The 23,642-nt window shown below is 38.9% G+C and overlaps 1 protein-coding gene across 1 annotated transcript in view; it reads left to right on the top strand.

Annotated features, from left to right (window-relative positions):
* FSIP1 (fibrous sheath interacting protein 1) overlaps positions 1-23,642 on the top strand; it is a 182,935-nt gene that overhangs the window by 146,870 nt on the left and 12,423 nt on the right. The window lies entirely within an intron of this gene.

Genomic DNA, 23,642 nt, shown 5'->3' on the forward strand with positions numbered 1-23,642 from the left:
ACAGAAACATATAGTAAAGAAACACAAATTGAGTTTGCAGACATCATAAAGAAAGTCTTGAGAGAGGTATCTAAGAAGCATTCCTGCCTTAACCCCTAAACCATGAATAAGAGATGCAAAATTACAAGGCATTTAAAAGAGATGAACTCAAGGCTATTTCACCCAGTTGTTTCAGTTAGTCATATGCACTGAGAACCTTCATCTGTGTGGTGTGATGATCTAGTGTTAAGTGCACAGGGCTGTAATATAAAACTCATAGAGGTCAATGTACATCTAAGCTCAATCAAGCTTTTATTCTTAGGCCTATTTTTTAACTACACATAGCCTTCTTTGTTCAGTCAGATAGATTTGAAATATGCTTTTTATGTAATTGTAGGTATGCGTCATCCTGCACATGAACGCATGAGTTCATATGACTGACCTGTAAAAGGGTGGCAGTGCACTGCAATCAAATCACAGGAATGCCTAGAACAATGAGTTAAACAGGATATTTGAGTAATGGAAAAACCTATTATACGAAACATGATGAAAATTACTAATGTTTTGCAACTAGACTCCATGTTGCTGATTTTGAGACTCAGATGACCAAATCACCTTTTACTGCTCTTTGCCAGTTCATCGCCCATTGTGTTACACTGAAGTTTATTCTGTCTTTACTTACTTTGCTATCCACTTGTAATCATCTTACCATTGTTATGTGATTGTGAAAAATTCCTTCCCTTTACTCGGTGATTGTGTCCTTAAAACTATACACATCTCACATTTAACTTTCTCTTCGCTGAATGTAACTCTCTGAAATAAAATCATTTAAATTAGGAAATAAACAAGTTGTGATTGTGAAGGACACAACCATGGTTCAGTGTTTTTGATGCATTCTTGGAAATGCATTCTTTACATGGTTAATTCAGCTTTGATTTTTTATGTGTATAGAATTTGAATAGGCCTGGCTTGTGTGTCCAGGGAAAGGGCCAGAGTGCCTTACCTTCTGTCCCATTTGTCATTATAAAAGTAAAAATAGGCAAATGCACATCTATCAGATATGCAAATTAGGATAACATAGTTAACATAACATAGTTAACATAACATCTCCAGACTTCTAGATCTGTAGCCTTCACATGTACATTCTACATTTAGTGAAATTTATTATGGAAGAGATGAGGAACATGAATGTTTAGAGGCACACAAATCTTTCTATGGATATCTATGGTATTTTTCATATTAAGGCTGCCCTATGACTAAATCAGAACTCCAGTACATTTGGCTTGAATAGTTTGACTGACCATCCTGAAACCGTTTAAATTCTCAAACTTCAATAAAATCAGCAGTGCTCTTGGCAAAATAAGTTATGTCGGTTAAATTGATTTAATCCATCCTAAGCTGCTATTATTGTGTTTTAGAAAAAACAATAATTTTCCTATAGTGTTTCTATAGGAACACTCTGTCTGAATTAGTGTTATGAAACAAAGAAGCCTTCTGTTAAATACTTTGAAGATATACATACAATATTTGACTGTGGCATTGCCTGCTGATCAGTAGCTATGATAATAAAATTCCACATAAATCTGAGCAGTGCAATATCTTGTTAAATCAAAACTTGTCAAAATTAATTCAGATCAGAAGCACAGTTGTGAATGTTAATTGTTTTTTACTAAAGTAACTGGATAAAGAATTCCAATATGTAGTAAAGAAATTACCAAACTGCTGGGTACAGAGAGTTTTGAGTTTCTACCATTGACCTTGTAATGTGATCATGTAGACTTCTTGTAAATTAATCTTTCAGATCTTATCAGTGATATGTGAACTTTGACCTCATAGGCAAAAAGACACAGTTTAGTTTGCTCCAGTGAAGTCATGATCATTTTACAATACATATTTCTTTTAAAAACATATTCTTTCTCCATTTAAAAAATCTGAATATTTTTGTGCATTGATGTCTTTTCTCTAGCAAGAGAAGTATTGTTCCTGATTTTCCTTTCACGCTGGTGTAAATCAGGACTAATTCCACTGAAGTCAGTGTAGGTACATTTGTGTGAAAGTTGTATAAATGAAATTATCACAATCACCAAAAAGTTAATTTTAAAATGTATACTTTATTTTAATTGTAATGAAAATAATCTTTCAAATGACTGGGGTATATAAACTTTTCTGTAAATCACACATATAACTGCACTTGAAATGAAATTAACTGTATTTCTCTTACTAGGAATACAAAAACATTTGAACCTTTCAGTGATATGTTTCCAGAATGGTTTTGCTTTCCTAAAAGCAAAACTAGTTAAAATTAATTTTTGGCTAAATGTCTAAAATTAATGTTATTCAGCATATCCTGCACAAAATAGATCAGAAATTAAAATATGTTGACTAAACCTTCCTACACTATTGAGATTTGATAATTAAGAAACTTTTGTCACAGAGACTTTAAGACTCTAGTGCATCAACTTAATTTTTTGCCCCCAATTCAGAAAAGCATTTAAGTCTGTTATCTCCATCCTTATTTAGGATGGCACTTATGCATGTGCTTAATTGTGTAAGTATCATTGAAATCAGTGGAAAGGTAAATGGATTTAAGGACTTAAGGGTATTGTTAAACTATAGAGAGTTTAATTTTAGATTCTGAATATTTTATTCAATAATATTTTGGCCAATGTAATTACTTTGTGCAAGTGCAATATATTCAACCTAAGTAATTGTAATGTAAAATCACCTAGTGTACCATTTTGTGCTGCATTGCTAGAGCAATATTGTCACCTATATAATTAATTGTGCAGAAAGATTTATGCAGAAAGAGAATTTGGCAAATGACATTTTCATAGATTTTCACAATGGTGAAAACTGGCGCAGTTTCACTTTTTTGCCATATTTGAATGATACAAGACATTTGAAGGTCAATGGTTAAAACATACTGTCTGTAACATATTTTTGCCAGCTGATTCTTGACTCTGTGACTATAACAGAGCTTGAGTCATAAGTTTGGAGAGGGAGGAAGCTCACATAGATATCTTATTTGGCAAAAACCTTCAAGAATTATTCATGCAAAATCTCTCTCACCAGACAAATATCTTATTTTTATGTTTTTCACATTAATTGAAACATGTCTGTGGAGAATGGGGAGCAAGAGCATCCATGTTGACCATTTGGGAAGGAGACAGGAATTATGTAAAAGGATGATTGTGGTGCCAGCCTTCAGAGGGACCCTGTACAAAATAAGATATGTGGGGTTCTATCTAGCTTCTTACGCATCTGTCGTGAGGTATGTGACACAGGGTTGGTGATTTTGGTGTTTGTATATAGCTTTGTTTTCACAGGTCTAGGGCTCCCACTACTGAAGTACTACTACCCCAGCCTTCCCTTGCTTGTTAAGGAAAGACACCCTGACTGGTTAGCTACAGTAGATGAATTGATAAATAACTAGGAATTGCAAGAATTCGAATGAATGTACTTTTTCAGCTGTCTGGTGTTCTAGCACTTGAGAAAGAGCTTATCAGTGAGAAGAACAAGGGGAGACCCTGAAAGTGGCTCTTATTTCTAAGGCCTTGAGAATTAAATAAAACTAAAATAACTGCGGTGGAAGGAAAGAACAGTGACTTTTTTGTGGAGAAAATAAAGGTTGTGTACAGAAATTTGGCTGGCCAATCAAAGTCCTGTAGATGAATTTTAGTGTATCTGTCATCAGTGAAAACAGTAAATGTTTCAACTGCTGCTCTGTGCAGTCAGATTTATGAATGTCTATGCAGGAAAAAGAAAAAATGTGAAACTCATAACTCATATCTGTCAAACAGGAATCATTAACACTGCATCCTGCTCAATAGTTCTTCAACAGAACATGCATGCAAATAGCTATATTTAATTATATTTTAATTAGTAAACAAAGAGAATCTAATTCCTTTTTTAAATTAAAGTAGATACTATTTGTGAATTCACTGAAGCAACTTAGTTGGAAGAACTGCAGGGGAAGTTGATATTTTTGTTGTTTTGTTGTTATATTGTGGTCCATCCGTGTAATAAATTTGAGCATGATGTTAACTGGGCCCAGGAGCGAATCATGTCCCACCATTAATTAATGGAAAATTGCTACAGCTAGAGGCTTATGGGGATTTCATGACAGTCAAAGGTAAAATGGAATGATTCCCCCCCCCCGCCCCCTTTTTCAACATGGGCCTTGAGGGTTGGGTGGAAATCAAAGGATAAATGGAGTGACCTCTTTTACAGGATCCCTATAAAAGTTACTCTTCGGGTTTCAGTCTTCACTTCCTCAGCCTTTATTGTTCTGCATTCGTGGTTCATCTAAAGCAGGATTTCTCAAACAGCGGTTGCCACTTGTGTAGGGAAAGCCCCTGGCGGGCCGGGCCGGTGTGTTTACCTGCTGCGGATCACTGTTCCGGGCCAATGGGAGCTTACTCTGGTCACGTTTTCATGCTTCTCTCTACAACCATAAGAACTTGCTTTTTAAAAATTTCTAAAAGAAAACTGAGATTTTCGCTTAATTGCTTGACTTCAGAAGCTGGGGCTTTAAGAAGAACACCAAATATTTCAAGACCTCTGATAAAATTGCGAGAGTTGGTAGCAATGTATGTGTGTATGTGAATTGCAACTTTGGCATCAGAAAGTCTCTTTCTAGTTACACAGGTGGGTCTTCAGACAGAAAAAAAAGAGAGCTGAATCTTCATTCATTTACTATTCATGAAACATGTGTAGACCTTCCGACAGTGACCAATGCCAGATACCCCAGAGGGAAGGAACATAACAGGTAATCATCAAGTAGTCCATTCCCTGTCACCCATTCCCAGCTTCTGGCAAACAGAGGCTAGGGACACCATCCCTGCCCATTCTGGCTAATAGCCATTGATGGACCTATCCTCCATGAACTAATTTAGGTCTTGGCCTTCACAACATCCTCTGGCAAGGAGTTCCGCAGGTTGACTGTACATTGTGTGAAAAAATACTTCCTTTTGTTTGTTTAAAATCTGCTGCCTATTAATTTCATTTGGTGACCCCCACTAGTTGTGTTATGAGATGGAGTAAATAACACTTCCTTATTTACTTTCTTCACACCAGTCATGATTTTATAGACGTCAATCATATCCCCCTTCGTCGTCACTTTTCCAAGCTGAAAAGTCCCATTCTTATTAATCTCTCCTCATATGGCAGCCGTTCCATACCCCCTAATCATTTTTGTTGCCCTTTTCTGAACCTTTTCAAATTCCAATATATCTCTTTTGAGATGAGGGGACTACATCTGCACGCAGTACTCAAAATGTGGGTGTACCCTGGCTTTATATAGAGACAATATGATATTTTCTGTCTTATTATCTATTCCTCCTTTCTCAATGATTCCCAACATTCTGTTTGCTTTTTTGACTACTGCTGCACGTTGAGTGGATGTTTTCAGAGAACTATCAACAATGACTCCAAGATCTCTTTCTTGAGTGGTAACAGCTAATTTAGAGCCCATCATTTTATATGTATAGTTGGGATTATGCTTTCTAATGTGCAAACTTTGCATTTATCAACATTGAATGTCATCTGCCATTTTGTTGCCCACCAGTATTATGAGATCCTTGTGTAGCTCTTTGCCATCTGCTTGGGACTTAACTATCTTGAATAGTTTTGTATCATCTGCAAATTTTGCCACCTCCCTGTTCAGCCCTTTTTCCAGATCATTTATGAATATGTTGAATAGGACTGGTCCCAGTACAGACCCCTAGGAGACACTCCTATTTACCTCTCTCCATTCTGAAAACTGACCATTTGTTCCTACCCTTTGTTTCCTATCTTTTAACCAGTTACCAATCTTTTAACCAGTTCCTCTTATCCTAGGGCAGCTTACTTTTGGTTAAGAGCCTTTGGTAAGGTACCTTGTCAAAGGCTTTCTGAAAATCTAAGTATCCACTGGATGCCCCTTGTCCACATGCTTGTTGACCCCCCTCAAAGAATTCTAGTAGATTGGTGAGATGATTTTCCTTTACAAAAACCATATTGGTTTTTTCTCAACAAATTTATGTTTATCTATGTCTCTGACAATTTAGTTCTTTACTATCGTTTCAGCCAGTTTACCCATTACTGAAGTCAGTACTGTAATTGCCGGGATCACCTTTGGAGCCTTTTAAAAAATTGGCGTCACATTAGCTATCCTCCAGTCATTTGGTACAGAAGCTGGTTTAAATGATAGGTTACAAACTATAGTTAGTAGTTCAATTTCACATTTGAGTTCCTTCAGAACTCTTGGGTGAATACCATCTGGTCCTGGTGACTTATTACTGTTTAGTTTATCAATTTGTCCCCAAACCTCCTCTAATGACACCTCAATCTGGAACAGTTTCTCAGATTTATCACCTAAAATGAAATGACTCAGGTTTGGGAATATCCCTTACATCCTCAGCTGTGAAGACTGATGCAAAGAATTCATTTAGGGTCTCCTCAATGGCCTTATCGTCCTTGAGTGCTCCTTTAGCATCTTGATTGTCCAGTGGCCCCACTAGTTGTTTAGCAGGCTTCCTGCTTCTGATATACTTAAACATTTTTTTGCTATTACTTTTTGAGTCTTTGGCTAGCTGTTCTTCAAATTCTTTTTTGGCCTTCCTAATTATATTTTTACATTAAATTTGCCAGAGTTTATGATCCCTTCTATTTTCCTTGCTAGGATTTAACTTCCACTTTTTAAAGGATGCCTTTGTGCCTCTTACTGTTTCTTTTACTTTGTTAATTAGCCACAGTGCCCTTTTTTAGTTCCCTTACTATATTTTTTAATTTGGGGTATACGTTTGGGGTATATACACGTTTGTGTATGTATATAGATGGGGTTAAGGTAACTTTGGCACAACTTAGTCTGGTTATGAGATGTCAAGGTTTGAATCAGCAAGGAATTTGAATTCTTTCACAGATTCAGTGGAGGTGGTTTCTTCATGTTAAGGGTAAGGGTGAGGTTACTGGTAAGCTACCATGGGAATCTCATATTGCAGTAGTGCTCACCAATGTGCGGATAATTTTTATGAGCTACTGAAAAAATATGAAAAGAAAGAGAACAGAAATTCCTGACTACAGTTTTTCTTTCTGAAGTGATGGCAGGGCCTTTGGAAGGAGCTACATGCATCTGTCTGTTCTATTTCCATACACAAGAGCCCTATGAAGAATATGATGAACAATATACTTACTTTAGGAAAACATTTTCTTTGGCTTTACAAATCTATTTGAACCGGTTCCGGTTTCTGAGCAAAGAAAATACTCCTTTTAGTAAGTGCAAGAACATGAATCTCTACTCATGTCATGTAAAAGTAAGAAAAATGAAGTAAAGAAAAGACTCAGATAAACCAACAGCAGCATTAGTAAATCAGCAAACATTCTGAATGTATCTGGCAGTTACTCATGAAACACTCAGGAATTCAACATGATACCATTATTAATTTTTTCCTGCAATCACAAATTAGTTAAGCTTCAGTGGACCATGTGAGGAGGGACAAAGCATTTTTAAAACAAAGCTGAGATTTTGACCTTTAATCAACACAACTGTTCTTTTTTTCTTAAAACACCTATTGATTTTTCTTCAGGTTAGTCTTCTCTTTCTGGGCTTTTGTCCATATCATACAGTGAACACGCAGGAGTACCAATGAAGTTGATCCTGCCCCAATGGCAGCTTGTGTGTGTAGATAGTTAAATATAGATAACTGACAGCAAAAGCCTTATGCCAGTGGGCAGAAGATTTCAAGTGAGCATTTATTTGGAATGTCCAAGGAAGGTCTGCATATATCCTACACTAAAGTCATTACGTGTCTATAATTAGAAAAAAATTGATTGGGTCATTTTTTGATTGGGTCCAATTTTAATTGGATTCATGATAACTAGGAGTTGGATCCAAAGTCCACTGAAAACAAAGGAAATACTCCCTTTGACTTCAGTAAATTTTGTTTCAGGCTCTAGGCACATGGCTTCACTGGCAGAGGGATTTGAAAATAAAAAGTTACAACATTTTAAAGGCAGCAAAGAGTCCTGTGGTACCTTATAGATGTCTGATGCATGCATCCGACGAAGTGGGTATTCACCCATGAAAGCTCATGCTCCAATACGTCTGTTAGTCTACAAGGTGCCACAGGACTCTTTGCGGCTTTTACAGATCCAGACTAACACAGCTACCCCTCTGATACTTGACAACATTTCAGAAATCTCTCTAGAAGATTCCTGAAAGACTTTTTTTGTGACATATGCAAAATGTATATCTAAAAATAAACGATATTATGCGTATGACTTTGAGGTGGTTGCATACTAATGGGCTTATAGTGGGAAGATAGTTGCAGCCTTCACTGTGGAATGGCTACCATCCCTCCATAATAACACACATACATACATACATACTTGCACATTTTATCTGTGATGGTGATATTCATGTGCAAAATTACATTTATCATGAGAGAGTGCTTTGAATTGCAAGAGGGTAATACTCACTAGAAGTCTGCTTAAACATGTAAAACTATGTAGAGATCCAATTGTCTGTAAACATTGCTTTTGCATGGAGGTTATTTTGTTGTAAATTAAGGACTGTAACCAGTAGACTATAGTATTACTGGTATTTGTTGTTTGTTTTAATATTACTTTGTTTAAACAATATGAAGCACACAAATACTACAGTGATTAGGGGTCCTATATGAATTTTATATACATTATTCTTTAATGGTATAATTATTTGCTTTCAAACCAATATCTAGCAATTTGTACTTTTTTAAATCTTACTAGAGAGTAGCAGTAGCAGTTTACCTCCAAACATGTCACTCCTTCAGTGAGCTGGACCATGGGTCTGATCCTGTGTGGCAATTCCTATGTTTTAATTCTTTTAAAAATAAAATGGAGGCTTTGGTTAGCATTGACAAAAATAAAAAGGAGGTTGATTATCACTGACAAAAGTGATTCTTTGTTGATGGTGATAGGAATGGCAGCATCATTCTTGTCAGTGCTTTTGACTTTATACAAAAGCATAGAGCTTGATCCAGCCAGACGCTGACGGCTGCGGCCTGAGCAAACAAATCACCTAAACACTTGTTTAAAATTAACCATATGTCTAGGTACTGTGTTGGATCAGAGTCAGAGTGCTTAGCATCATTGTAGGATTGAGACCTTCAGGAGAAGACTGCTTTCATTGTCTATCCAGGTTTCAGTTCACGAAAATCCTAGTGCGGTAGTGACAGTTGGGATTATGCTTGGTAAAAGGCACTTTAATTAACTGGTGGATGGATTGGCCGGCAATGATATTTTTTTACATCTAGCATAGATTTAAATAAGAAAAGCTCAGTGAAATTGGTGTTTTGATGTTCTTTTGTGACAAAAATTGGTCTGTAAACTGTAGAGCAAACTCAGTGTTACATATATATTTATTTTTAGGCCTCTTTTTCTGTGCAGAAAATGATTTTAGTTTTTTTACTTATGTGCCTATTAAACTAGAGTTGATTTTGTTCATTTGAACTTAAGTTAATGTTGAATTTACTTTGAAGCAGTTTCAATTTACCCAATTAAAATAGAATAGGCATGAAAAATGCACTGAATTTTTCAAGAAGGGAGAAGAGGAAGGAATGAGTAGAAGAAAAAGTAGTTTATTTATTTCAAGTTCTCATTGGGGAAACAATTGTATAGAAATCAATGCAGTATAATGACTAAGTATATTAATATGTTGCCATAGATCTCTATGTGGATAATCTCCTTGGTATCCACAGGTAAATGTCTTCATAGTTCTCTTCTCTGCTGAGCTTGTGAAATGCATATTTCTCAAAAGCAGACAGTTCATCCTGGCTTTTATACTCTCCTCAGTCATAGAATCATAGAAAGAAGAACTGGAAGGGACCTCAGTAGGTCGTCTAGTCCAGTCCCCTGCACTGAGGCAGGACAGTGTTATCTAGACCATCCCTGACAGGTGTATGTCTAACTTCCCATGACAGAGATTCCACAATCTCCTAGGTAATTTGTTCCAGTGCTTTACTACCCCTATATTTAGGAAATTTTTCATAAAGTCTAACCTAAATCTCCCTTGCTGCAATTTAAGCCCATTACTTTTTGTCCTGTCCTTCGTGGATAAGGAGTACAATTTATCATCCTCCTGTGTATAACAACTTTTTATGTATTTGAAGATTATTATTCCCCCTGCCACTCTTTCCCCCTGTAAATCATGTTTTCTAGACCTTTATTCATTTTGGTTGCTCTTCTCAGAACTTCCTCCAGTTCATCCACATCTTTCCTGAAGTGTGGTGCACAGAACTGGACATTGTATTCCAGGTGAGGCCTTATCATTGATGAGCAGAGTGGAAGAATTACTTCTTGTGTCTTGCTTACCACACTCCTGCTAATATGTCACAGAATCATGTTTGCTTTTTTTGCAATAGTGTCACATTGTTGACTGATTTAGTTTGATATCCACTATAACCCTCAGACCATTTTCTATAGTACTCCCTCCTAGGGTGTTATTTCCCATTTTGCATGTGTGCTATTGATTATTCCTTCGTAAATGTGGTACTTTGCATTTGTCATTATTGAATTGTAATCTATTTATTTCAAACCATTTCTCCATTTTCTCAAGATCATTTTGAATTCTAATCCTGTCCTCCATAGCGTTTGCAACCCCTCCCAGCTTGGTATCACCTGTAAACTTTGTAAGAGTACTCTCTATGGCATTATCCAAATCATGTATGAAGATATTGAATAGAACTGGACCCAGGACAGATTCCTGCCGGACCCCACTCAATGTGCCCTTTCAGCTTGATTGTGAACCATTGATCCCTACTCTCTGAGTATAGTTTTCGAACCACTTGTGCACCCACCTTATAGTATGTTCATCTAGGCTATATTCTCTAGTTTGATTATGAGAAGGTCATGTGAGACAGTATCAAAAGCCTTACTAAAGTTGATATGAAATATACAAGGTTAATATAGATGACCTGAGCTCCTTTGTTAGGTAAAAGGATTATTCTGCCATTTGTTGTGCTTCTATCAATAACTACTTTCTCCGAATTTTATGGTATGCCTACACTGCAATGTACTGTGACATAAATCCATACTTAAACTCAGAATCAAGCCTAACCCCCCTCTCAGCTACATTGAAATTATGCTAATACAGGGCTTGAACCCAGGGTCCCAGGATCTTGCAGAGTCTGAGCATGAGTCAAACCAGGACCCAGGGTTTGAGCCCAATTGCTTTGCAGTGTAGAAGCAGCCCCGCTTGACTCATGTCCCGAGAGTCCACCTGAAGTATCCCAGAATTCCGTGGGCCAAATTCCTTAATTCTCTCTATCCTAGTTGACTCTACTGAAAATGGAAATTGACCACTGCAGCACACCCCATTCCCTGGCGTACAGCAGCAGTTCAGGTCACCATTAACCCATTCTCTTCTGATCACCAATCTGCAAGCACACTCTCAGAGAGCCTCCTGGATTTGCAATGGCACCTGAGCAGAGCATGCCTTTTGAGAAATGAGCTGCTTTATCATCATGGGAGCACAGCCAGATTTTGGTGAATCTCTGGTTCCAGTAAAACTGGAGTTTAGCAAAAGCACCAGGAATGACCGTGTGTACCAACAGCTAAAGGGCTGGCAGCCTTGCAGATTTTCCTGACAGGTGATCAGTGCAGAGAGTGTATTAAGAGACTGAAAAGCAAGTACCGGAGGACCAGGGACAAAGACTGTACCTCCAACAACTTGCCAACAATGTACCCGCTTTATGTGGAGTTTGACACATGATACAATCAAGCTGTCTGATAAGAAAGCTAAAAACATGATTAGGAACATTAATAAGCAAACCAAAGTACAGCAATTCACATTTCAATAAATTCCATACATAACCCCATACTGACCTCCACGGTTCATTAATCATCATGTCATTCATAAATACATTGTATGGCAATCAAGCCCACACACCTTCCAAAGCACTAAATGCCCTGCTCCAACATTTGATTAGCCCCTTCCTCCCACAAACATATTCTTACAGGCACTATTCCCCTTCTTCCATTGGGCCATGCAAGTCCATAATGTGAGCACATAAAGCATCCCTGACTTCTGCTGCCCGGGTGCAACCAGCTCTAACTGTAGTAGCTGCACTTTCTGGCTGAGGTTACCCATCCATCATCCCCTCTCTGTCATAGGTCCATTCAGGGGGAAGTGGCTCACCTCTGGCTTCACAAAGATTATGAAGAGCACAGCAAGTCACTGTAATGCAACAGCATTGATGAAACTGGTATCCAAACAGTCTGTAGGCATCTCCAACGTGATTTTAATCTGCCAAAAGCACATTCAACAACCATTCTATCCCTGCTGATAGTGTAATTAATTTTTCTTTTGCTAGGGCCTCTGAAATCAGGGTATGGTTTCATAAACCAAGGCAAAAGGAGTATGTTGGGTCCCCCAGAATAATGGTGGAGACACTGACTCCACTTATGTCAATGTTATTTGGTGGGAATAGTATCTCATCCTGTCCATGAATGTAGATTCCTGAGCGGCGAAAAACTCAGGCATCAGGAACTTTTCCAGTACAGCTCACACTGACATTCATAAACTGGCCTCTATGGTCCCCAAGTAGGTGTAGTACCCATGTGCTTCTTGAGGAAGGCAAACTGTGGGCACAAGTCCCATCCATGACCATGGCGAAGTTAGGAATCCGCATTCTTTCAAAAGTAGCTTTACCTATGGAATATCATTAATGACCACCTCATTGGGGTAATCACACACCTGATTGCCTCAGAAACCTCTGCCACCGCTTTACCCACAGTGGACTTTCCAACCCCAAATTGGTTGGCAACGGACCTGTAGCAGTCTAGTGTAGCCAGTTTCCAGATGGTAATAGCAACCTGCTTCTGGACTGGCAAGGGTGACCTCAGTTGTGTCTGTTTATGGTGGAGGGTGGCAGCAAGCTGCTCACAAAGCTCCAGATTTGCTTTCTTCATGCAAACATTCTGGACTTACTGCTGATCACCCCAGGTCTGCATGACAGCATGATCCCACCAGCCTGTGTTTGTGGCCCTGCACCAGAAGCGCTGTCTACGTAGAGGGCATTAGTAGCCATGCCAATTGTACTGAGCAGCATCTGCCAGTGCAAGTCTGCCATGACAGGGTACTCCTCCTTTGCCGCCTCCTCCTGCTCCATCAGGAAATCTGTCAGGTACTTTGGTGGGACAGAAATGTCCACCAGTGCCTCACAGATGCTCTGCCAGTTTCCTGACACAGGAGTGAAAGCTCAAGCAAGAGAAGTTGTTAAAAAAGCACCTCCTCCATGTTGCTGGCTCTGATAGCTGGGAGCACATAGAGCAAAATGACTGCTTGGCAGGCTGCGTTGGTAGGTTATTCAAACTTTCTGTAACATGGATGGTAGGCAGTAAAGTTTTCTCATTGTGCATCATGGTCATAGGGCTAGAGCAGCCACATTTCAGGAAGGAACTAGGGACTCTGGTTGGTTTGACTTGGGTCTGCGCTGCAGTGTGGATGCCAGAGCCCAAGGTTTGAGCATGGGTTAGAAAAGACTGAATGTAGGATTAAATCCCACTAACCCATAGTTTACATTGAGTGTAGAAATATCATTAATGGGTTTCTGCTTTCTGTTCTCAAAATAGTTCTTTTGCAATGGCATGTTTAGCCACAAGGTAGATCTGTCATCTGGATCCTGTGTTTGCTGCTTCTTTTTCCAATGTCATTGGGTTGATGGGCATGTATTAAGTCTGTCAGTTGACAACCACTGTTAGAAGCTTTTTGGATGTCAAGTGTGAAAAATCAGGACGGGGCGTGGGGGGTAATAGGAGCCTATATATAAAAAAGACCCAAAAATCAGGACTGTCTCTATAAAATCAGGACATCTGGTCACCCTAATCCACTCCTAATGGCTTGATACCTCTGGCTGTTGAATGATGGTTAATATTACCTGGGATCCTTATACCTCTGTCTTTTTTAATCACTCATTTCAAATTGTGTGAAGGAAATTGGCTAGTTTTCTTCTGGCTAATTCAGAGTACTCTCTCTGCCGCTGGAAGCTGTGTGTCTTGTCTTGTTACTCAGTGGTTTGAGCTTGGTCTGCTAAACCCAAGGTTGTGAGTTCAGTCCTTGAGGGGGCCATTTAGGGATCGGGGCAAAAATCTGTCCGGGTGATTGGTCCTGCTTTGAACTAGATGACCTCCTGAGGTCCCTTCCAACCCTGATATTCTATAATTCTAAGACAAATTGCACCTGCTACTCAGTTAGTTGAATTCTTCATGAACCTGGTTTAATGCTGAAAACTGCCATGTGCATGAATGGATGTAAGCCTTTGTGTAGCTCTAATTGATTTCTTTTCAGATGTAAATATATATTTGTACTGTGGCTTGTTAGTATTTTATTTAATTTCCATATGCTGTGTATCATGATGTTTTAATTGTCCTTAAATTTTAACTGAGCAGCATTTCAGTGGAGTATACACTTTAGAATAATAATAGTTTTAACATCATTAAAATTTGCAAATAGGATTACAAATAACAAAATAAATATTTCAAGTTATTCTGTCTGGCAGCATTCCTTAATTTTTTAATGGCACAAAATTAGTGGAGACTCAGGGCCAGATTAACCCTTGTTTAGCTATATTGGTGACCCATTCTTTTTAGCAGTCTTCGTTACATCTCCTCTTGGAATTAATCTCACAGATGTCAGACTAATTTTTTCCTTTAATTTTTTTTCTGTGTTCTTAGTGTTTCTAAAAAAAGTAGAAAGACATAAGGGGCAACTGGCAATTGCACTTCAGAATTAACATATGGCTCTGATCAGCATAAGACCCAGCAACTTAAAACCAATTTTGTAAACCCCAGTCCTGTGCTGACTTCAGAAATGCTACTTACTTGCCCAAAGTTAAGCATGTGTGTAAGTGTTTGCAGGGTCTGCGCCTTAATGTGTTTTGGAAAACTTGAGGCAAATCATTCACATTTAATAATAAACTGTCTCCATTTGTTTTTGTATGCAATGTATTAGATTAAACAAATATCCCAATGACTGGTGTTGACTGACAAATGTGTGATTATTGAGGAGGAAGGGTAATGTATGGCATTGCCTGACAGTTGATAGCGCGTGTTGGTGTGAAATGCTAAATGGAAGGTACAGGGCAAGGAATGCCTTGTCGGTGTTATGGTAGAGCTATGCACTTAAAGTGCTATTTATCATTTAGTAAATAACTATTTAAAACTTTAAAAGATACCAGTGCTGATATGTCAAAAGCCAGATCGTTTTTTCAGTAGGTTATTGCACTCTTGTAATGGATTCCTTTCAGCAGGAAGGGAGAAGATTATTTCAGAACAGATTACAAACCGTACATTTGACATTGCATTACAGTTAAAATACATCTCCAACAATTTTAAGGAATCATACTGAACAACTTCAGAGACAGTCACAGCAGTTACCTGTCGTACCTCTAAGGTGAACAACAAAAATATATCATATCACAAAACAAAAAGGCTTAAATATTGCTTTCTGTCTTTTTTTCTAATATAAGGAATGCATTTAGTAGTCTGCCTCCATTATTGTGTAGAAATTGAGAACATTCCTAATGCTTTGAACTTGTAAGCCCAGAGTCACAGCAGGTCTGTACACAAATTAAGTACAAGTGTGCATTCCTACCACATGCAGTAAGATTTATCCTATAGACCCATGCCACTGAGGAATTCAGCTAAACACAAAAGACCCTCAGGTAGAGAAAGGTAACTGGGGTCAGGAAAACTAGCTGCACACATAAATAGATTCCTGCTGGAAAGGTCATTAACAGGCATCCAGGACTCCAGGCTAGGAGTTAGTTTCTTGGACCATTAGCAGTAAAAAGCCTAGCAATTGAATGGGATTCAGTGTCCTATTAAAAATTAGCAAGAACAACTGGAGCTTTTCCAATTATAATAGGAACCAGACTTCATAGATCAATTTGCCTTGTCTAGAATGTGGTTTCTATATTCTGAATAATATGAATGATGCATTTATATGTTATTAAAATAGTATCTATGTAAATGTTTTATCTGTTTAATAAGGTTTTGTAAGTACATTACAGTGAGGACAGTGAAAGCTTAGAAGAACTGGAATTTAGTGTCATCCTAAGAATTTACTGTTGATTCCAAGTATTGAGCCTCCTAAAAGTATACAGTTAACCATAAAAGAATTATTTTTTTTACATATACAAATACTATATTGTATCAATTTTCTATATAACGCCAGGTATTAAAGTGCTTATGTGGTTTCATATAAACAATACATTTAATGTAAGTATATTCCCATCATTTCCCCCAGTTATTCAGACTTCTCTAAACAGAATTTCCAAAGCTAGTACTTGAATGGACACTAAGAGCAGCCTCTTTGCTCTGATTTCAGTACTGACCACCTGTCCCAATTTGTGAGTAGATGACAGGGTCATTGTCCAGCTATGCTGGAAGAAGGACAGGAGCGACTGGATGTGGTTTTAATTAGGCCACAACTTTATTTTTAAATATCTGGGAGTACTCAGCTGATAAAAATTGTACAGTGCAGGTAATTCCATAATCATATACTCAGGGGCTGCCATCAGCCCTCCCCCTTTTCCATTCTGATCCCAGCCAACCCGCTGCTCAGATCCTACCACCCTCTCCCTCTCTTAGGAGGGTTAAGGGGGGTCATAAAGGAGGGGGATTGACTCCTTGCTGTACCAGTCATTTGAGCCCCTAACACTCTTTCTCTGCTCCTTTAAAAAGTGCCTCCTTAAAATCCTTTACCTATCCATCTGTCTGTATCCATTCTCTATTGAATACCTGCACTGGACATTACCTCAAGGAGGAGCCAGCAATTAGTTTGGCTGTCCTCTCCTCATTGCTGACCAGAGTCCTAGACATTTACTGACATCTTCTTTAATATGTCAGCTCCCCAGTCGGATAGGTGAGCCCCATCATCCCTGAATAACTCGGAGACCCCGTAAACAGATGAGAAATTACTAATCCCCCTTGACCACATAGGAATTAGGCCACCACGCTGTTCATATACCTCTCAGTCATCTGCACTTTACCTAACTCAAGATTCTAAAACTAACTTCATATGATCCTAGCTAGGAGCTTTAAAATGTACAAAAGCACTATAAAATCATAGAATGTAGGGCTGGAAAGAACCTCAAAAAGTCTTCAAGTCCAGCTTCTTGCACTGAGGCAGGACCAAATATCCTGGACCATCCCTGACAGGTGTTTCTCCAAACTGTTCTTAAAAACCTGCAATTCCACAGCCTCCCTTAGAAGCCTATTCCAGAATTTAACTACCATTATAGTTAGAAAACTTTTCCTAATATCTAACCTAAATCTCCCTTGCTGCAGATTAAGTCAATTATTTCCTGTCCTGCTTTCAGTGGACATGGAGAACAATTGATCACAGTTCTCTTTATAATAGCCTTTATTTGAAGACTGTTAACAGGCCCCCCTCCAGTCTTCTTTTCTCAAGACTAAACATGCACAATTTTTTTAATTGACCTTTCCTCATTGGTCAGGTTTTCTAAACCTTTTCTCATTTTTGTTGCTTTCCTCTGTACTTGCTCCAATTTGTCCACATCATTTCTAAATTGTGATGTCAAGAACTGAACACAGTACTCCAGCTGAGGCTTCACCAGTGCTGAGTAGCACAGGCGCTGGCTTCTAATTTTCTCTGGGTTTGCTCAACCCCCACTCAGCACCAGGCCCCAATCCCACTTCACCTCTTCCCCCAAGGTCTTGCCCCACCTCTTTCTGCTGCCTCCCCTGAGTGCTCTCTGTCCCTGTTCCTCCTCCTCCCTCCCAGCACCTACTTCATTACACAGAACAGCTGATCACGGCGTGCAAGAGGCACTGGGAGGGAGGGAGGAAAGGTGTTGATCAGTGGTGGCCACCGGCGGATGGGAGTGGGGGAGGGAGGGGAGCTAATTTTTTTACATGGGTGCTCCAGCCCAGGGGAACCCATGGAGTTGCCGCATATGCCAAGTAGAGCAGGACAATTACCTCCTGTGTCTTACATACATCACTCTTGTTAATTCAGCCCAGAATGATATTAGCTTTTTTTGCAACTGCATCACATGGTTGACTCTTACTCAGTTTGTGGTGCACTATAAACCCCAGCTCCTTTTCTGTAGTATTACCATCTAGCCAGTTATTTCCCATTTTGTAGCTGTGTTTTTGATTTTTCCCTCCTAAGTGAAGCACTTTGAACTTGTCTTTATTGAATTTTATCTTGTTGATTTCAGACCATTCTCTAATTTATAAAAGTCATTTTCAATTCTAATCCTGCCCTCCAAAGTGCTTGCAACCCCTCCCAGCTTGGTGTCATCTGCAGATTTTATAAACATGCTCTCTACTCCACCAGTTCTCAAACTGTGGGTCGGGACCCCATTTTAATGGGGTTGCCAGGGCTGTTGTTAGACTTGCTGGGATTCGGGACTGAAGCCAAAATCTGAGCCCCACCACCCAGGGCTGCAGGGAGCCCTTGGCCCTTGAAATCACTGCTGGAGCCCTGCTGCTGCTCCCCTGGGGCTGCGGCAGCGGGGCTTGGGTGGCGCTTTAAAGGGTCCGGGGCTCCGGCTGATGCGGGGAGCCCCGGGCCCTTTAAATCACCACCGGAACCCTGCTGCCGTTACCAAGGGGTTGTTGTAGCGAGGTCGGCTGGCAATTTAAAGGGCCCGGGCTTCCTGCAGCGGCTGGAGTCTGGAGCTCTTTAAATTACTGCCGGAGCCCTGCCACCACTACCCCAATATAACGGCATTTCACCTATAATGCGGTAGGGATTTTTGGCTCCCCACAACCGCGTTATATCAGGGTAGAGATGTAAATCAGTTTCACTAGTGAACACACAACTTGATTCTGGGTGAATAATTACAGGATTGCATTACTTATGCGAGTCTTTGCTTTTAGTTTTTGAATATTTTTTAGTAGAAAATATTCCCATTTCTCTATGCTTTTTGAAACCAGCTAGAAAAGCAAACCTTCACAACTGTAAGCATTCATTCATAGATTAATATTTTTATAACTCAAGATCAGACTTCAAGATACTCAAAAACCAGAAACCCTCACACCTGAATAAATGAAATGGCACAGGATAACTCAGCTCCACTTTTGTTAGGCAGGAAACCAGAATCTTTAAAAAAAATTAATTTATGTAGTTTTTTTCTGAACATTCACTGCACTTCTACGCCTTCCCCACATTACTGAACAATCTATTAATTTTGCAGTAGATTATTCAGTATCCGTTCTCCATTTACTAAAAATCTTACTGTAGCTCGAGAACACTCAGAGATATTTTCTATGGCACGGGAATAAGCAATAATGTGAAATAAGACCCCATGAAAAGATATAAATACAGAAAAAACTATGTCCAAAGGCAGCTGTTTAACTGAATTTGTCAACCTTTCAACAAAAATATTTTACTCTAAATGGAAATATATAAATAATAGCAGATTAAGTGAAGGTAGCACTTTAGAGTCAAATCTTCAAAATCTGGACGCCAACATATACAAAGGGAAATATGCATTCACAGTTTAACTCACGTTAGAACACATTTGTGTATGCACACAACAGATATAGGCACCCATCCTACAAATGCTGTTTCACATGTAGAAAGGACAGTTACATATACAGTAGAAAATTACACAATGACAAACTGGAAAATGTGCTTTTAGACCCAGATCTTCAAAGATATTTAGGCACCTAATTGCCATTGATTTTAATTGGAATAGGAGACTTCATGGCACCTTAGAGACTAACAAATTTATTTGGGCATAAGCTTTCTTGGGCTATAACCCACTTCATTGGGTGCATGGAGTGAAAAATACAGTAAGCAGGTATAAATATACAGCACATGACACTCTATGCATCTGATGAAGTGGGTTATAGCCCACGAAACCTTATGCCCAAATAAATTTGTTAGGCTTTAAGGGTATGTCTACACTACCCTCTGGATTGCTGGGTAGCGATCAATCTATCAGGGATCGATTTATCATGTGTAGTGTAGACGCAATAAATCAATCCCCGATCCCTCTCCCGTTGACTACTGAACTCCAGCAGTGCGAGAGGTGGAAGCAAAGTCGACGGGGGAGCTGCAGCCGTCGATCCAGTGCTGCGAGGATGTGACATAAGTCATTTTAATTTGATCTAAGATATGTAGACTTCGGCTACACTATTCTCATAGCTGAAGTTGCGTATCTTAGATCAATCCTCCTCCCCCCCCCCCGCTTGTGTAGACCAGGCCTAAGGTGCCACAAGGGTTCCTCATTTTTGCTGATACACACTAACACGGCTACCCCTCGGAAACCTAATTGGAGTTAGTTGCCTAAATACCTTTGAGGATCTGGGCTGTAGTTTCTCATTTACATGTGCAATTACCAGCTTTGTTTACAAAACATAGGTGCACATTTAAAAAATATTTGCTGTAGAACCCTGTACATTAAAGTGTTTATTTTTAACTAATACACCTCTTTAGTTACATGGTAACTAGAGTATGCTGTTCCTTGTAAACACAGTGTAATTCCTTATGTTAGCATTTACATACTTCTGCAGATTGTCATGTAATCACTAAAAGTAATTCCCATGTAAGTGGCACTGTGGATTAAAAGGACAGAAATAATACATATTTCTTAGTTGTGGTGTGTTAATTGTCACATGGTATGATATCACTATATCTTTAAATGCTCAAAAGTTACCTTCTAAATAAAAAGTACTTGCAAAAAAATTTGCCCTACAAATTAAAGCACTACTACAAGAAGTTTAGAGAGACAGCATGGGGTAGTGGATTGTGCTTAGAGGTGGGAGTTAAAGTCCTGAGTTCAAATTGATTTCTCCTGTATTTTTGGGTTAGTTACAGGAGTCTATGGCTCTATTCCCTGCTAATAAAGATTTTCCTCACTGTTATGAAAACTTAAAAGTATGAGAAAACGGTATAAAAGGGCCATAACTTGGTCCAGGATCTAGTTAGCTATTGAAAACTAAATTATATCATTATTCTTTAGATTACTTGAGTCTTCGTGTAATTACCATGCTTTATGTTCACCAAAATAAAATTCTACCTATAATACAGACAATTAGCACTGTTCTTTAAAAAACAATAGTAAACAGCCTTTTAGTTAAATGGCTGCCATCTCCCATTGTTCTCAATTGGAATGAAACCAAGTTACCCTCAGGGAAGATGAGAGTCCATACTGTGAAACCATGATGGGAAAATGATTAAACATCAAATGTCTTTAAAAATCAGTTTAATTTAATCTGTGTCTGCACACTCTATTATGCCAGTATCAGAAGTATAAAATTACAATATGGCATCACTAAGGGCCAGAATTAAGGTGGTTTGCATGCCTTCACTGTGCATTTCTATACCTTAACATTTTTGGATTTCTTTTAGGACTAACCTTAAGTCAACATTTTCTGAGTGTCTAATATTTGTTTTGGGGATAATTAGAACATCCTTGTAATTTTTTTTTTACCTTTTAATTACTGATACTAACTCAACTGTCGTTTGTTGGCGATTCCTCGAGGTCAAGGATGATCTCTTTCACAGGTTTTATTTGTCATGGGGCCTTTGGTGACTGAGGAGTGCGATTCTTGAGTCACAGGCTCATTGGCAGACATTGTAGGTGGTGTTAGAAGACAGGGTTGGGCGGCATTTGCTGCATGACAGTTGTCTTTCCTGTCTTTTCTGGCGTTTTTCTGCGACTAGGGCAAGGTGATTTTCCTCTAGTGGATGTATTCTCTCTGACAAGTCTTCGCCAGTTATCCCTATCCTGGGCTGCTGTCTCCCAGTGTGTGGTGTTGATGCCACATCTCTTGATGTTTATTTTGAGGGCATTTTTAAAGCATTTCTTTTGGCCTCCCTGTTTCCTTTCTCCTTTGGTGAATTGGGCATGCAACAGTTATTTTGGTAAGCATATATGAGACATGCACACGCAGTGGCCGCTCCACCTCAGCTGGTGCTGGATAATCAGGGCCTTAACACAGAAGATATTGGCCTCTGTGAGGACATTGACATTAGTGCGATAATCCTCCCAGTTTATGTTGAGGATCTTCCAAAGAAAGTGCTGGTGCTGGAGTTGCAGGTTTTTCAGATGTTTTTATAAGTCACTCAAGTCTCACAGCCTTAGAGGAGAATTGGGATTACTACCTCTTTATAAACTAAAAGTCTAGCATGTGTTCTGATGTTGTGATTGTTGAACACCTGGTGAGTCTGCCAAAGGCAAGGCTGGCACAGGGAATTCTGTGCTGAATGTCAATGTCTATGTCTGCCCTCCATGAGAGATGACTGGGAAGATAGGCAAATTATTCTACATTTTCCAGTTCTTCTTTGTCCATATAGATCTTCCTTGCTGGGTCTGATGATTGACCAGGGATTGGCTGGTGGAGAACTTTTGTTTTGCTGATGCTCAGAGTTAGCCCTAGGCTTTTGTAAGCTTCAGAGAAGCAATTAAGGGCTGTTTGAAGATCCTCCTTTGAGTGTACAACTCCAGCACAATCATCTGCATACTGCAGTTTGGTTATTGTTGCTGATATTACTTTAGTGCTGGCACGGAGATGAGAAAGGTTGAAGAAGTTGCCGTCAATCTGATATTGGATGCCAATGCTCTGTGGTAGATGGTCTTGGGTTAATGTTTTCATAACTGCTAAGAAAATGGAGAAAAGGGTGGGTGCCAGTACACAGCCTCATTTTACCCCAGTTCAGATGACAAAGGGCTCAGAGGTTGAGTCATTGCACAGGATGGAGACAGTCATGTGGTCATGGAGAAGTCCTAACTGTATCTCTGAGCCCCTTCTAATTCTGCTAACTCCTTTCAGAAATGGAGCGAACCGAATACAATATTCTAGGTGAGGGCGTATTGTTGAATTATATAATGGCATTATAATTTTACTTAATATTTATCATCCTCTGGACTGGACTTATTAATAATTACTGTGCATTAACACTCAGCAGATTTGTAAACAAGACTTTGCAAGGATTAATACTCTTGCTTAGTACTAAAACGTTATCTAATCTTTATGTTCTCATTAGTGTGTTAATATATTGGAAATCTGTACGTATAAATTATAACTCAAGTAGAGTGATTGTTGCTTTGAAGAATATTTTTTTTCTGACATCATTAGATTGCCACACAACTTTACATGTTGAGCTTCCTGATTCTTTTTCACGTCTGATTTTTACCTTTTAAGTTAGCTAGAATGATTTTTTACCTATAACTGCCACTGATATGGGATCTTAGATCGGCTTTTGTTCTTTTCAAAGCACTTTCCCAGACATCATCATTGCTGTTGATTCTGTGTGACACTGCAGATAAACTCAGTCCATACTGTATGTCATTCAGTACCTGGTGGTGGCTTGATAATGCAAGCTTTTTCACATCCTTTTTATCTATTTGATATTTTAAAAGACACTAAGATTTGAAAACTCACTCACTGTAGAGTGATAACTGGAAGTAAGCCCGATCTCTAACTTGTTGATTTGTAGAGTCAACTTGAAACTTTTAATACCTCAAAAAATATTTAACAAAGAAGTATTTATTTATTCTTGACTGAAGGCTATTCCGATTCATAAACATAAATGAGCAGTTTTAACATGTAATCTCATCACATCACATAAAGTAAGCAGTGTCATGTTAGGTCAGTACTTGGATAAGAGTCCTGCAGAAAAAAGCCAGGTACTGCAGGAAATGGTGCTGATCCTGGTGGGTGGC

This window comes from Chelonoidis abingdonii, chromosome 4 (genome assembly GCF_003597395.2).
Source record: "Chelonoidis abingdonii isolate Lonesome George chromosome 4, CheloAbing_2.0, whole genome shotgun sequence".
Classification (NCBI taxonomy): Eukaryota; Metazoa; Chordata; order Testudines; family Testudinidae; genus Chelonoidis; species Chelonoidis abingdonii.